This window comes from Pristiophorus japonicus, chromosome 5 (assembly GCF_044704955.1).
Source record: "Pristiophorus japonicus isolate sPriJap1 chromosome 5, sPriJap1.hap1, whole genome shotgun sequence".
NCBI classification, from domain to species: Eukaryota; Metazoa; Chordata; class Chondrichthyes; family Pristiophoridae; genus Pristiophorus; species Pristiophorus japonicus.
In genome coordinates this window covers 307,072,562-307,089,806 of record NC_091981.1, presented here as the reverse complement: position 1 = coordinate 307,089,806, position 17,245 = coordinate 307,072,562, and the positions used below count along the sequence as shown (strand labels likewise).

General features: G+C 44.5%; 1 long non-coding RNA gene across 1 annotated transcript in view; it reads left to right on the top strand.

Annotated features, from left to right (window-relative positions):
- The first annotated feature begins 2,347 nt into the window (after positions 1 to 2,347).
- The window catches only part of LOC139264049 (uncharacterized), a 115,651-nt gene continuing 100,753 nt past the window's right edge, over positions 2,348 to 17,245 (top strand). The window contains exons 1-2 of the long non-coding RNA XR_011593290.1: positions 2,348 to 2,883; positions 4,414 to 4,589. This is a non-coding gene — a long non-coding RNA (uncharacterized lncRNA). The remainder of the gene's footprint in view (positions 2,884 to 4,413; positions 4,590 to 17,245) is intronic.

The following is a 17,245-nucleotide window of genomic DNA, read 5'->3' as shown; positions in this document are numbered from 1 at the left end:
TGTTGCGGCGCAGGTCCCGCCCTCGGGCTCCCGATTGGTTGGAGACCCGCCGCCGGCCTCGCTCCCATTGGTCGGAATCTCCCGTCAATCAGGCCGTGGTCCCAGGTCACGTGTCCCTGGAGCGCGCTCCGCCAAACTGTGACGTGTGTTCGGGGACCCGGATGTGCGGATTTGTCTTTATTCTCCCCCCCCCCCGCACCATTCAACCCCCCTCCCCTCTCCCCTCCCCCCCCCCCACCATTCTCCCCCCTCCCCCTCCCCCTCTCCCCTCCCTCCCCTCCCCCACCATTCTCCCCCCCTCACCTCTCCCTCCCCCCCCCTCCCCCTCCCCCCCCCCCCCCCGCGCCAGTCTCCACCCAATCGGAGCGGAGAAAACTCACGTTACGTCACGGATCGCGGCTCTTTAACGGCAGGCCCCGCGCCGACCCGACTCCGCGCCACAGGATCCGAGTGCGCAGGCGCAGCTCCGAGTGCGGGGGAGGGGGCGGTCGGTCGGTCGGTCGGTGTCCTCTGGGCATGCGCGGTTCCGGTGCGCAGGCGCGGACGCTGAGCTATCAATCACCCATCAGGCAGTGCGGCTGCTGGCGAGCCCTGTGACGTCACAGGAGGAGGCCATTCGGCCCATCGTGTGCCCGCCGGCCGGCGCAGAGCTGTGGGCTTCCATTGGGATAGCGCCTGTCACCGCCCCCACACGTGTCCCAGTGTGTGCACAGCAAGATCCCACAGACAGCCATGTGGTTGTGGGGTAAATATTGGCCAGGACAGCGGGGAGAGACCTGCCGTGGGATCGTTTACAGCCGCCAGAGGGAGAGCAGACGGAGCCTCGGTATAACGTCCCCTCCGACAGTGCAGCACTCCCTCAGTACTGCCCCTCCGACAGTGCAGCACTCCCTCAGTACTGCCCCTCCGACAGTGCAGCACTCCCTCAGTATTGCCCCTCCGACAGTGCGGCACTCCCTCAGTACTGCCCCTCCGACAGTGCGGCACTCCCTCAGTACTGCCCCTCCGACAGTGCAGCACTCCCTCAGTACTGCCCCTCCGACAGTGCAGCACTCCCTCAGTACTGCCCCTCTGACAGTGCGGCACTCCCTCAGTACTGCCCCTCCGACAGTGCAGCACTCCCTCAGTATTGCCCCTCCGACAGTGCGGCACTCCCTCAGTACTGCCCCTCCGACAGTGCGGCACTCCCTCAGTACTGCCCCTCCGACAGTGCGGCACTCCCTCAGTACTGCCCCTCCGACAGTGCGGGGCTCCCTCAGTACTGCCCCTCCGACAGTGCGGCACTCCCTCAGTACTGCCCCTCCGACAGTGCGGCACTCCCTCAGTACTGCCCCTCCCACAGTGAGACACTCCCTCAGTACTGCCCCTCCGACAGTGCGGCACTCCCTCAGTACTGCCCCTCCGACAGTGCGGCTCTCCCTCAGTACTGCCCCTCCGACAGTGCGGCACTCCCTCAGTACTGCCCCTCCGACAGTGCGGCACTCCCTCAGTACTGCCCCTCCGACAGTGCGGCACTCCCTCAGTACTGCCCCTCCGACAGTGCGGCACTCCCTCAGTACTGCCCCTCCGACAGTGCGGCACTCCCTCAGTACTGCCCCTCCGACAGTGCGGCACTCCCTCAGTACTGCCCCTCCGACAGTGCAGCACTCCCTCAGTACTGCCCCTCCGACAGTGTGGCACTCCCTCAGTACTGCCCCTCCGACAGTGCAGCACTCCCTCAGTACCGCCCCTCCGACAGTGCAGCACTCCCTCAGTACTGCCCCTCCGACAGTGCAGCACTCCCTCAGTACTGCCCCTCCGACAGTGCAGCACTCCCTCAGTACCGCCCCTCCGACAGTGCGGCGCTCCCTCAGTACTGCCCCTCCGACAGTGCGGGGCTCCCTCAGTACTGCCCCTCCGACAGTGCGGGGCTCCCTCAGTACTGCCCCTCCGACAGTGCGGCGCTCCCTCAGTACTGCCCCTCCGACAGTGCGGCGCTCCCTCAGTACTGCCCCTCCGACAGTGCGGCACTCCCTCAGTACTGCCCCTCCGACAGTGCGGCGCTCCCTCAGTACTGCCCCTCCGACAGTGCGGCGCTCCCTCAGTACTGCCCCTCCGACAGTGCGGCACTCCCTCAGTACTGCCCCTCCGACAGTGCGGCGCTCCCTCAGTACTGCCCCTCCGACAGTGCGGCGCTCCCTCAGTACTGCCCCTCCGACAGTGCGGCGCTCCCTCAGTACTGCCCCTCCGACAGTGCCGCGCTCCCTCAATACTGCCCCTCCGACAGTGCGGCACTCCCTCAGTACTGCCCCTCCGACAGTGCAGCGCTCCCTCAGTACTGCCCCTCCGACAGTGCAGCACTCCCTCAGTACCGCCCCTCCGACAGTGCGGCGCTCCCTCAGTACTGCCCCTCCGACAGTGCGGTGCTCCCTCAGTACTGCCCCTCCGACAGTGCGGCACTCCCTCAGTACTGCCCCTCCGACAGTGCGGCGCTCCCTCAGTACTGCCCCTCCGACAGTGCAGCACTCCCTCAGCACTGCAGTGCAGTGCCAGCCGACACTCTCTGTGCTCCAGTCCCTGGAGTGGCTCCGAGGTGAGAGTGCTACCCACTGAACCACAGCTGACCCATCCACTCGATCCAGGCCCCTCATCATTTTATCCACCTCAGTCAGGTCTCCCCTCAGCGCCTCTTTCCCGAAGAAAACAACCCCAGCCTATTCAATCTTTCCTCGCAGTTAGAATGATCCAGTCCAGGCAACATCCTCGTACATCTCTGTACCCTGTCTAGTGCAATCACATCTTTCCTGTAATGTGGTGACCACAACTAGCTGTGGCCTAACCAGTGTTTTATACAGTTCAAGCATAATCGCCCTGCTCTTGTATTCTATGCCTCGGCTAATAAAGGCAAGTATCCTGAATGCTTTCTTAACCACCTTATCTACCTCTCCTGCTCCCTTCAGGGATCTGTGTACAAGCACTCCAAGGTCGCTCTGTTCCTCTACACTTCTCAGTGTCCTACCATTTATTGTGTATTCCCTTGTCTTGTTAGCCCTCACCAGATGCATTACCTCACACTGGGTTGAATTCCATTTGCCCCTGTTCTGCCCACCTGACCAGTCCATTGATATCTTCCTGCAGTCTACAGCTTTATCCTTTTCTTCTTCATTATCAACCACACAGCCAATTTTTGTATCATTTGCAAACTTCTTAGTCATACCCCTACATTCAGGTCAAAATCATTGATATAGATCACAAAAAGCCAGGGAGCCTGCGGAACCCCACTGGAAACATCCTTCCAGTCACAAAAACACCCAGCGACAATTACCCTTTGCTTCCTGCCTCTGAGCCAATTTTGGATCCAACTTGCCGCTTTGCCCTGGATCCCATGGGATTTTATTTTTGAACAATCTGCCCTAACCGATAAGAGAATAAGGGGTTATGGGGAGCAGGCAGGGAAGTGGACCTGAGTCCATTATCGGATCAGCCAAGATCGTATTAAATGGTGGAGTAGGCTCGAGGGGCCATATGGCCTACTCCTGCTCCTATTTCTTATGTTCTTATGTGGGACCTTATCAATAGCCTTGCTAAAATCCATATCCACTACATCAAATGCACTCCACTCATCGATCCTCCTTGTTACCTCTATGGTAGAGCTATCCAGTTAGTTCCACTCCCTGATCTTTCCCCATAGCTCTGCAAATATTGTCCCTTCAGTATTTATCCAATTCACTTTTGAAAGCCACTATTGAATCTGCTTCCACCGCCCTATCAGGCAGTGCATTCCAGATTGCAACAACTCGCTGCTTATACAATGGTTCCTCATGTCACCTCTGCTTCTTTTGTCAATCACCTGAACTCTGTGTCCTCTGGTTACCGACCCTTCTGCCTCCGGAAAGTGTATCTCCTTATTTAGTCGATTAAAACCATTCATGAATTTGAACACTCTATCAAATCTCCTCTTAACCTTTGCTGCTCCGAGGAGAATAACTGCAGCTTCTCCAGTATCTCCACATAACTGAAGTCCCTCATCCTTGGTACCATTCTAGTAAATCTCTTCTACACCCTCTCTGAGGTGTAGACATCCTTCTGAAAGTGTGGCGCCCAGAATTGAACACAATGTGTCAGCTGAGGCCTAACCAGTGTTTTATAAAGGTTTAGCATAACTAAACATCGAATGCTGATATCTGTGTGATGGGTTTAGACGGGCGAGGTTTATCCAGTCAGTTGGATGTGAGCTGAAACATGTTCACTTGGAGCGGAGAGCCAGGGACACGCTGTGTAACCGGGCACAGACACTCTGCACAGCTCACACATCACTTCTTTCCCACTTGGCCCAAAAGGAATATATTAATTGCAACAATTCATTTGATTTGACTTTAAATAGTTTTGTTTATAAATTTAATCATGCTTCTCTAATTTTATTTCTTAACTCAGATACATTCCTCCCTCTGAGCCCCTCAACGGCATCTGGCAGCATAATGTTGGTGAGTGGTGATTGATTGCCCTGGGAACCAATAGGAAGAGAGCTCAGAGGCCGGAGGGCCAAGGGAGCAGCGTGTTCTGCAACCAATCGCGGTGCTTGAGGGGTGGAGCCTGAGTTGGTCTGTCAGGTGAGTCTGTGTGAACCCCCGTTAAATAATTTATCTTTTAAAAGTCAAATCAAGATTTCTTTTGTCAGCGAAACAGTTTAACATTTGTCAGTATTTTACATAAGAACATAAGAAATAGGAGCAGGAGTACACCATACTGCACCTCGAGTCTGCTCCGCCATTTAATAAGATCATGGCTGATCCGATCATGGACTCAGCTCCACTTCCCCGCCCGCTCCCCATAACCCCTTATTCCCTTATCGGTTAAGAAACTGTCTATTTCTGTCTTAAATATATTCAATGTCCCGGCTTCCACAGCTCTCTGAGGCAGCGAATTCCACAGATTTACAACCCTCAGAGAAGAAATTCCTCCTCAGCTCAGTTTTAAATGGGCGACCCTTATTCCAAGATCATGCCCCCTAGTTCTAGTCTCCCCCATCAGTGGAAACATCCTCTCTACATCCACCCTGTCAAGCCCCCTCATAATCTTATACCTTCCGATAAAATCACCTCTCATTCTTCTCAATTCCAATGAGTAGAGGCCCAACCTCCTCAACCTTTCCTCATAAGTCAACCCCCTCATCCCCGGAATCAACCGAGTGAACCTTCTCTGAACTGCCTCCAAAGCAAGTATATCCTTTCATAAACATGGAAAACAAAACTCCATGCAGTACTCCAGGTGTGGCCTCACCAATACCCTGTATAACTGGAGCAAGACTTCCCTGCTTTTATACTCCATCCCCTTTGCAATAAAGGCCAAGATTCCATTGGCCTTCCTGATCACTAGCTGTACCTGCATACTAACCTTTTGTGTTTCAAGCACCAGGACCCCCAGGTCCCGCTGTACTGCAGCACTTTGCAATTTTTCTCTATCAAATAATAACTTGCTCTTCGATGTTTGGGTACAATTGAGCCCCATGTTCCTAATCTTTGGTGTGGAGGGTGTGGGTAATCAGAGGATCTTCTCCTGGACCTGGCTAGAACAACAATTTGTAGGTCCAGGATGGGCAGGGCCCGGGGGTCACTCTGGCTGCCTGCCTCTCTTCCTGCGGTCCTGTCTGTGTCCGTGTGGCCCTGGAGTGGGAGCAGGCCATGTCCATCGGTACATCAGAACATAACAGATAGGAGTCAGAGTCGGCCATTTTGAACCTTCAGGCCTGCTCTGAAATTCAACAAGATCATGGCTGAACTTCTACCTCAACTCCATCTTCCTGCACAATCCCTATATCTCTTAATTCCCTTAGTTTCCACAAACTGATCACCTTCTGTCTTGAATCTACTCAACGGCTACGCACCTACAGCTCTCTGGAGTAGAGATTTCCAAAGTTTCACCATCCTCTGAGTGAGGAAATTTCTCCTCAGCTCAGTCCTGAATGTCTGACCGCCTATTCTGCAGCGTGGATGAGCAAGTGAATCCCTTCCCATACATGGAGCAGGTACATGGCCTCTCCCCAGTGTGAGTGCATTGGTGTGTCAGCAGCGTGAATGAGCAAGAGAAGCCCTTCCCACACATGCAGCAGGTAAATGGCCTCTCCCGAGTGTGAGTGTGTTGGTGTGCAATGAGGGTGAATGACTGAACTTCTTCCCACAGTGAGAGCGACTGAACTGTTTCTCGTCAGTGTGAACTCACTGGTGGCCAGTCAGATCCGCAGAGCTTTTAAACCAGTTCGCACCGGATGACACTGGACCATGTCGCTGTTAATAAAACACTGGACCCTGTCCCTGTTTATATTACACTAGACCCTATCCCTGTTTATATTACACTAGACCCTGTCTCTGTTTATATTACACTAGACCCTATCCCTGTTTATATTACACTAGACCCTGTCTCTGTTTATATTACACTAGACCCTATCCCTGTTTATATTACACTGCACCCTGTTTCTGTTTATATTACACTAGACCCTGCCTCTGTTTATATTACACTAGACCCTATCCCTGTTTATAAGACACTAGACCCTATCCCTGTTTATATTACACTAGACCCTGTCTCTGTTTATATTACACTAGGCTCTGTCTCTGTTTATGTTACACTGGACCCTGTCTCTGTTTATATTACATTAGACCCTGTCTCTGTTTATATTACATAAGACCCTGTCTCTGTTTATGTTACACTGGACCCTGTCTCTGTTTATATTACACTAGACCCTGTCTCTGTTTATATTACACTGGACCCTGTCTCTGTTTATATTACACTAGACCCTGTCTCTGTTTATATTACATTAGACCCTGTCCCTGTTTATATTACACGAGACCCTGTCTGTGTTTATATTACACTGGTCCCTGTCTCTGTTTATATTTCACTCACCCTGTCCCTGTTCATATTACACTAGACCCTATCCCTGTTAAGATTACACTAGGCTCTGTCTCTGTTTCTATTACACTGGACCCTGTCTCTCTTTATATTACATTAGACACTGTCTCTGTTCATATTACACTACACCCTGTCTCTGTTTATATTACACTCGACACTGTCGCTGTTTATATTACACTAGACCCGATCCCTGTTTATATTACACTAGACCCTGCCTCTGTTTATATTACACTAGACCCTGTCTCTGTTTATATTACACTGGACCCTATCTCTGTTTATATTACACTCTACCCTATCCCTGTTTATATTACACGAGACCCTATTCCTGTTTATATTACACTGGACCCTGTCTCTGTTTATATTACACTAGACCCTATCCCTGTTTATATTACACTAGACCCTGTCTCTGTTTATATTACACGAGACCCTGTCCCTGTTTATATTACACTAGACCCTTTCTCTGTTTATATTACACTAGACCCTATCCCTGTTTATATTACACTAGACCCTGCCTCTGTTTATATTACACTAGACCCTATCCCTGTTTATATTACCCTAGACCCTGTCTCTGTTTATATTACACTAGACCCTATCCCTGTTTATATTACACTAGACACTGTCTCTGTTTATATTACACTTGACCCTATACCTGTTTATATTACACTAGACCCTGTCTCTGTTTATATTACACTAGACCCTGTCCCTGTTTATATTACACAAGACACTCTGTGTTTATATTACACTACACCCTGACTCTGTTTATATTACACTAGACCCTGAATCTGTTTATATTACACTAGACCCTGTCTCTGTTTATATTACACTCACCCTGTCCCTGTTCATATTACACTTTACCCTGTCTCTGTTTAGATTACACTAGACCCTGTCCCTGTTTATATTACACTAGACCCTGCCTCTGTTTATATTACACTAGACCCTGCCTCTGTTTATATTACACGAGACACTGTCTCTGTTTATATTACACTAGACCCTGTCTCTGTTTATATTACACTGGACCCTGTCTCTGTTTATATTACACTAGACCCTGTCTCTGTTTATATTACACTAGACCCTGTCTCTGTTTATATTACATTAGACCCTGTCCCTGTTTATATTACACGAGACCCTGTCTGTGTTTATATTACACTGGTCCCTGTCTCTGTTTATATTTCACTCACCCTGTCCCTGTTCATATTACACTAGACCCTATCCCTGTTAAGATTACACTAGGCTCTGTCTCTGTTTCTATTACACTGGACCCTGTCTCTCTTTATATTACATTAGACACTGTCTCTGTTCATATTACACTACACCCTGTCCCTGTTCATATTACACTTTACCCTGTCTCTGTTTAGATTACACTAGACCCTGTCCCTGGTTATATTACACAAGACCCTGTCTCTGTTTATATTACACTATACCCTATCCCTGTTTATATTACACTAGACCCTGTCTCTATTTATATTACACAAGACCCTGTCTCTGTTTATATTATACTACACCCTGACTCTGTTTATATTACACTAGACCCTGTCTCTGTTTATATTACACTACACCCTGACTCTGTTTATATTACACTAGGCCCTGTCCCTGTTTATATCACACTAGACCCTGCCTCTGTTTATATTACACTAGACCCTGTCTCTGTTTATATTACACTAGACCCTATCCCTGTTTATATTACACGAGACCCTGTCTCTATTTATATTACACGAGACCCTGTCTCTGTTTATATTACACTAGACCCTATCCCTATTTATATTACACTCGACCCTGCCTCTGTTTATATTACACTGGACCCTGTCTCTGTTTATATTACACTAGACACTGTCTCTGTTCATATTACACTAGACCCTGTCTCTGTTTATATTACACTAGACCCTATCCCTGTTTATATTACACTAGACCCAGCCTCTGTTTATATTACACTCGACCCTGTCTCTGTTTATATTACACTAGACCCTGTCTCTGTTTATATTACACTAGACCCTATCCCTGTTTATATTACACTAGACCCTGTCTCTGTTTATATTACACTAGACCCTATCCCTGTTTATATTACACTAGACCCTGCCTCTGTTTATATTACACTAGACCCTATCCCTGTTTATATTACCCTAGACCCTGTCTCTGTTTATATTACACTAGACCCTATCCCTGTTTATATTACACTAGACACTGTCTCTGTTTATATTACACTTGACCCTATACCTGTTTATATTACACTAGACCCTGTCTCTGTTTATATTACACTAGACCCTGTCCCTGTTTATATTACACTAGACCCTTTCTCTGTTTATATTACACTAGACCCTGTCTCTGTTTATATTACACTAGACCCTATCCCTGTTTATATTACACTAGACCCTGCCTCTGTTTATATTACACTAGACCCTGCCTCTGTTTATATTACACTAGACACTGTCTCTGTTCATATTACACGAGACCCTGTCTCTGTTTATATTACACTAGACCCTATCCCTGTTTATATTACACTAGACCCAGCCTCTGTTTATATTACACTAGACCCTGTCTCTGTTTATATTACACTAGACCCTGTCTCTGTTTATATTACACTAGACCCTGTCTCTGTTTATATTACACTAGACCCTGTCTCTGTTTATATTACACTACACCCTGACTCTGTTTATATTACACAAGACACTCTCTGTTTATATTACACTACACCCTGACTCTGTTTATATTACACTAGACCCTGTCTCTGTTTATATTACACTACACCCTGACTCTGTTTATATTACACTAGACTTTATCCCTGTTTATATCACACTCGACCCTGCCTCTGTTTATATTACACTCACCCTGTCCCTGTTCATATTACACTGGACCCTGTCTCTGTTTATATTACACTAGACCCTATCCCTGTTTATATCACACTCGACCCTGCCTCTGTTTATATTACACTAGACCCTGTCTCTGTTTATATTACACGAGACCCTATCCCTGTTTATATTACACTAGACCCTGTCTCTGTTTATATTACACGAGACCCTATCCCTGTTTATATTACACTAGACCCTGCCTCTGTTTATATTACACTAGACCCTGCCTCTGTTTATATTACACTAGACACTGTCTCTGTTCATATTACACGAGACCCTGTCTCTGTTTATATTACACTAGACCCTATCCCTGTTTATATTACACTAGACCCAGCCTCTGTTTATATTACACTAGACCCTGTCTCTGTTTATATTACACTAGACCCTGTCTCTGTTTATATTACACTAGACCCTGTCTCTGTTTATATTACACTAGACCCTGTCTCTGTTTATATTACACTACACCCTGACTCTGTTTATATTACACAAGACACTCTCTGTTTATATTACACTACACCCTGACTCTGTTTATATTACACTAGACCCTGCCTCTGTTTATATTACACTACACCCTGACTCTGTTTATATTACACTAGACTTTATCCCTGTTTATATCACACTAGACCCTGCCTCTGTTTATATTACACTAGACCCTGTCTCTGTTTATATTACACTACACCCTGACTCTGTTTATATTACACAAGACACTCTCTGTTTATATTACACTACACCCTGACTCTGTTTATATTACACTAGACCCTGAATCTGTTTATATTACACTAGACCCTGTCTCTGTTTATATTACACTCACCCTGTCCCTGTTCATATTACACTGGACCCTGTCTCTGTTTATATTACACTAGACCCTATCCCTGTTTATATTACACTAGACCCTGCCTCTGTTTATATTACACTAGACCCTGCCTCTGTTTATATTACACTAGACACTGTCTCTGTTCATATTACACTAGACCCTGTCTGTATATATTACACTAGACCCGATCCCTGTTTATATTACACTAGACCCTGCCTCTATTTATATTACACTAGACCCTGTCTCTGTTTATATTACACAAGACCCTATCCCTGTTTATATTACACTAGACCCTGTCTCTATTTATATTACACTAGACCCTGTCTCTGTTTATATTACACTACACCCTGACTCTGTTTATATTACACTAGACTTTATCCCTGTTTATATCACACTCGACCCTGCCTCTGTTTATATTACACTCACCCTGTCCCTGTTCATATTACACTGGACCCTGTCTCTGTTTATATTACACTAGACCCTATCCCTGTTTATATCACACTCGACCCTGCCTCTGTTTATATTACACTAGACCCTGTCTCTGTTTATATTACACGAGACCCTATCCCTGTTTATATTACACTAGACCCTGTCTCTGTTTATATTACACGAGACCCTATCCCTGTTTATATTACACTAGACCCTGTCTCTGTTTATATTACACTAGACCCTGCCTCTGTTTATATTACACTGGACCCTGTCTCTGTTTATATTACACTAGACCCTGTCCCTGTTTATATTACACTGGACCCTGTCTCTGTTTATATTACACTCGACCCTATCCCTGTTTATATTAAACTAGACCCTATCCCTGTTTATATTACACTGGACCCTGTCTCTGTTTATATTACACTCGACCCTATCCCTGTTTATATGACACTAGACCCTATCCCTGTTTATATTACACGAGACACTGTCTCTGTTTATATTACACTCGACCCTATCCCTGTTTATATTACACGAGACCCTGTCTCTGTTTATATTACACTAGACCCTGTCCCTGTTTATATTACACTCGACCCTTTCTCTGTTTATATTACACTAGACCCTGTCTCTGTTTATATTACACTAGACCCTGCCTCTGTTTATATTACACTCGACCCTGTCTCTGTTTATATTACACTAGACCCTGTCTCTGTTTATATTACACTGGACCATGTCTCTGTTTATATTACACTCGACCCCATCCCTGTTTATATTACACTAGACCCTATCCCTGTTTATATTACACGAGACACTGTCTCTGTTTATATTACACTCGACCCTATCCCTGTTTATATTACATTAGACCCTGTCCCTGTTTATATTACACGAGACCCTGTCTGTGTTTATATTACACTGGTCCCTGTCTCTGTTTATATTACACTCACCCTGTCCCTGTTCATATTACACTAGACACTGTCTCTGTTCATATTACACTAGACCCTGTCTCTGTTTATATTACAGTAGACCTTATCCCTGTTTATATTACACTAGATCCTGCCTCTGTTCATATTACACTAGACCCTATCTCTGTTTATATTACACGAGACCCTGCCTCTGTTTAGATTACACAAGACCCTGTCTCTGTTTATATTACACTAGACCCTATCTCTGTTTATATTACACTAGACCCTGCCTCTGTTTATATTACACGAGACCCTGTCTCTGTTTATATTACACTAGATCCGATCCCTGTTTATATTACACTAGACCCTGTCTCTATTTATATTACACTACACCCTGTCTCTGTTTATATTACACTAGACCCTATCTCTGTTTATATTACACTGGACCCTGTCTCTGTTTATATTACACTCGACCCTATCCCTGTTTATATTGCACTAGACCCTGTCTCTGTTTATATTACACTACACCCTGACTCTGTTTATATTACACTGGACCCTGACTCTGTTTATATTACACTAGACCCTGTCTCTGTTTATATTACACTACACACTGACTCTGTTTATATTACACAAGTCACTGTCTCTGTTTATATTACACTACACCCTGACTCTTTTTATGTTACACCAGACCCTGAATCTGTTTATATTACACTAGACCCTGTCTCCGTAGACCCTGTCTCTGTTTATATTACACTGGACCCTGTCTCTGTTTATATTACACTCGACCCTATCCCTGTTTATATTACACTAGACCCTATTCCTGTTTATATTACACTGGACCCTGCCTCTGTTTATATTACACGAGACCCTGTCTCTGTTTATATTACACTAGACCCTATCTCTGTTTATATTACACTACACCCTGACTCTGTTTATATTACACAAGACACTGTCAATGTTTATATTACACTAGACCCTGTCTCTGTTTATATTACACTAGACCCTGTCTCTGTTTATATTACACGTGGCCCTGTCCCTGTTTATATTACACTGGACCCTGTCTCTGTTTATATTCCACTAGACCCTGTCTCTGTTTATATTACACTACACCCTGTCTCTGTTTATATTACACTTAGCCCTGTCCCTGTTTATATTACACTAGACCCTGTCCCTGTTTATATTGCACGAGACCCTGTCTCTGTTTATATTACACGAGACCCTGTCTCTATTTATATTACACTGGACCCTGTCTCTGTTTATATTACACTCACCCTGTCCCTGTTCATATTACACTAGACACTGTCTCTGTTCATATTACACTAGACCCTGTCTCTGTTTATATTACAGTAGACCTTATCCCTGTTTATATTACACTAGATCCTGCCTCTGTTTATATTACACTAGACCCTATCTCTGTTTATATTACACGAGACCCTGCCTCTGTTTAGATTACACAAGACCCTGACTCTGTTTATATTACACTAGACCCTGTCTCTGTTTATATTACACAAGACACTGTCTCTGTTTATATTACACTACACCCTGACTCTGTTTATATTACACTAGACCCTGTCCCTGTTTATATTACACTAGACCCTGTCTCTGTTTATATTACACTAGACCCTGTGTCTGTTTATATTACATTAGACCCTGTCTCTGTTTATATTACATTAGACCCTGTCTCTGTTTATATTACATTAGACCCTGTCTCTGTTTATATTACACGAGACCCTGTCCCTGTTTATATTACATTAGAGCCTGTCCCTGTTTATATTACACGAGACACTGTCTCTGTTTATATTACACTAGACCCTGTCCCTGTTTATATTACACTAGACACTGTCTCTGTTTATATTACACTAGACCCTGTCTCAGTTTATATTACACGAGACCCTGTCTCTGTTTATATTACACGAGACCCTATCTCTGTTTATATTACACTACACCTTGACTCTGTTTATATTACACAAGACACTGTCCCTGTTTATATTACACTAGACCCTGTCTCTGTTTATATTACACTAGACCCTGTCTCTGTTTATATTACACAAGACCCTATCTCTGTTTATATTGCACTCGACCCTGTCTCTGTTTATATTACACGAGGCCCTGTCCCTGTTGATATTACACTGGACCCTGTCTCTATTTATATTACACTAGACCCTGTCTCTGTTTATATTACACTACACCCTGTCTCTGTTTATATTACACTTAGCCCTGTCCCTGTTTATATTACACTAGACCCTGTCCCTGTTTATATTACACTAGACCCTGTCTCTGTTTATATTGCACGAGACCCTGTCTCTGTTTATATTACACTGGACCCTGTCTCTGTTAATATTACACTCACCCTGTCCCTGTTCATATTACACTAGACACTGTCTCTGTTCATATTACACTAGACCCTGTCTCTGTTAAATTACACTAGACCCTATCCCTGTTTATATTACACTCGACCCTGTCTCCGTAGACCCTGTCTCTGTTTATATTACACTAGACCCTGTCTCTGTTTATATTATACTACACCCTGACTCTGTTTAGATGACACTGGACCCTGTCTCTGTTTATATTACACTAGACCCTGCCTCTGTTTATATTACACGAGACCCTGCCTCTGTTTATATTACACCAGAGCCTGTCTCTGTTTATATTACACTCGACCCTATCCCTGTTTATATTACACTAGACACTGTCTCTATTTATATTACACGAGACCCTGCCTCTGTTTATATTATACTAGACCCTGTCTCTGTTTATATTACACTCGACCCTATCCCTGTTTATATTACACTAGACACTGTCTCTATTTATATTACACTAGACCCTGTCTCTATTTATATTACACTAGACCCTGTCTTTGTTTATATTACACTAGACCCTATCTCTGTTTATATTACACGAGACCCTGCCTCTGTTTATATTACACCAGAGCCTGTCTCTGTTTATATTACACTAGACCCTATCCCTGTTTATATTACACTAGACCCTGTCTCTATTTATATTACACAAGACCCTGTCTCTGTTTATATTATACTACACCCTGACTCTGTTTATATTACACTAGACCCTGTCTCTGTTTATATTACACTACACCCTGACTCTGTTTATATTACACTAGGCCCTGTCCCTGTTTATATCACACTAGACCCTGCCTCTGTTTATATTACACTAGACCCTGTCTCTGTTTATATTACACTAGACCCTATCCCTGTTTATATTACACGAGACCCTGTCTCTATTTATATTACACGAGACCCTGTCTCTGTTTATATTACACTAGACCCTATCCCTATTTATATTACACTCGACCCTGCCTCTGTTTATATTACACTGGACCCTGTCTCTGTTTATATTACACCAGACACTGTCTCTGTTCATATTACACTAGACCCTGTCTCTGTTTATATTACACTAGACCCTATCCCTGTTTATATTACACTAGACCCAGCCTCTGTTTATATTACACTCGGCCCTGTCTCTGTTTATATTACACTAGACCCTGTCTCTGTTTATATTACACTAGACCCTATCCCTGTTTATATTACACTAGACCCTGTCTCTGTTTATATTACACTAGACCCTATCCCTGTTTATATTACACTAGACCCTGCCTCTGTTTATATTACACTAGACCCTATCCCTGTTTATATTACCCTAGACCCTGTCTCTGTTTATATTACACTAGACCCTATCCCTGTTTATATTACACTAGACACTGTCTCTGTTTATATTACACTTGACCCTATACCTGTTTATATTACACTAGACCCTGTCTCTGTTTATATTACACTAGACCCTGTCCCTGTTTATATTACACTAGACCCTTTCTCTGTTTATATTACACTAGACCCTGTCTCTGTTTATATTACACTAGACCCTGTCTCTGTTTATATTACACTAGACCCTATCCCTGTTTATATTACACTAGACCCTGCCTCTGTTTATATTACACTAGACCCTGCCTCTGTTTATATTACACTAGACACTGTCTCTGTTCATATTACACGAGACCCTGTCTCTGTTTATATTACACTAGACCCTATCCCTGTTTATATTACACTAGACCCAGCCTCTGTTTATATTACACTAGACCCTGTCTCTGTTTATATTACACTAGACCCTGTCTCTGTTTATATTACACTAGACCCTGTCTCTGTTTATATTACACTAGACCCTGTCTCTGTTTATATTACACTACACCCTGACTCTGTTTATATTACACAAGACACTCTCTGTTTATATTACACTACACCCTGACTCTGTTTATATTACACTAGACCCTGTCTCTGTTTATATTACACTACACCCTGACTCTGTTTATATTACACTAGACTTTATCCCTGTTTATATCACACTCGACCCTGCCTCTGTTTATATTACACTCACCCTGTCCCTGTTCATATTACACTGGACCCTGTCTCTGTTTATATTACACTAGACCCTATCCCTGTTTATATCACACTCGACCCTGCCTCTGTTTATATTACACTATACCCTGTCTCTGTTTATATTACACGAGACCCTATCCCTGTTTATATTACACTAGACCCTGTCTCTGTTTATATTACACGAGACCCTATCCCTGTTTATATTACACTAGACCCTGCCTCTGTTTATATTACACTAGACCCTGCCTCTGTTTATATTACACTAGACACTGTCTCTGTTCATATTACACGAGACCCTGTCTCTGTTTATATTACACTAGACCCTATCCCTGTTTATATTACACTAGACCCAGCCTCTGTTTATATTACACTAGACCCTGTCTCTGTTTATATTACACTAGACCCTGTCTCTGTTTATATTACACTAGACCCTGTCTCTGTTTATATTACACTAGACCCTGTCTCTGTTTATATTACACTACACCCTGACTCTGTTTATATTACACAAGACACTCTCTGTTTATATTACACTACACCCTGACTCTGTTTATATTACACTAGACCCTGCCTCTGTTTATATTACACTACACCCTGACTCTGTTTATATTACACTAGACTTTATCCCTGTTTATATCACACTAGACCCTGCCTCTGTTTATATTACACTAGACCCTGTCTCTGTTTATATTACACTACACCCTGACTCTGTTTATATTACACAAGACACTCTCTGTTTATATTACACTACACCCTGACTCTGTTTATATTACACTAGACCCTGAATCTGTTTATATTACACTAGACCCTGTCTCTGTTTATATTACACTCACCCTGTCCCTGTTCATATTACACTGGACCCTGTCTCTGTTTATATTACACTAGACCCTATCCCTGTTTATATTACACTAGACCCTGCCTCTGTTTATATTACACTAGACCCTGCCTCTGTTTATATTACACTAGACACTGTCTCTGTTCATATTACACTAG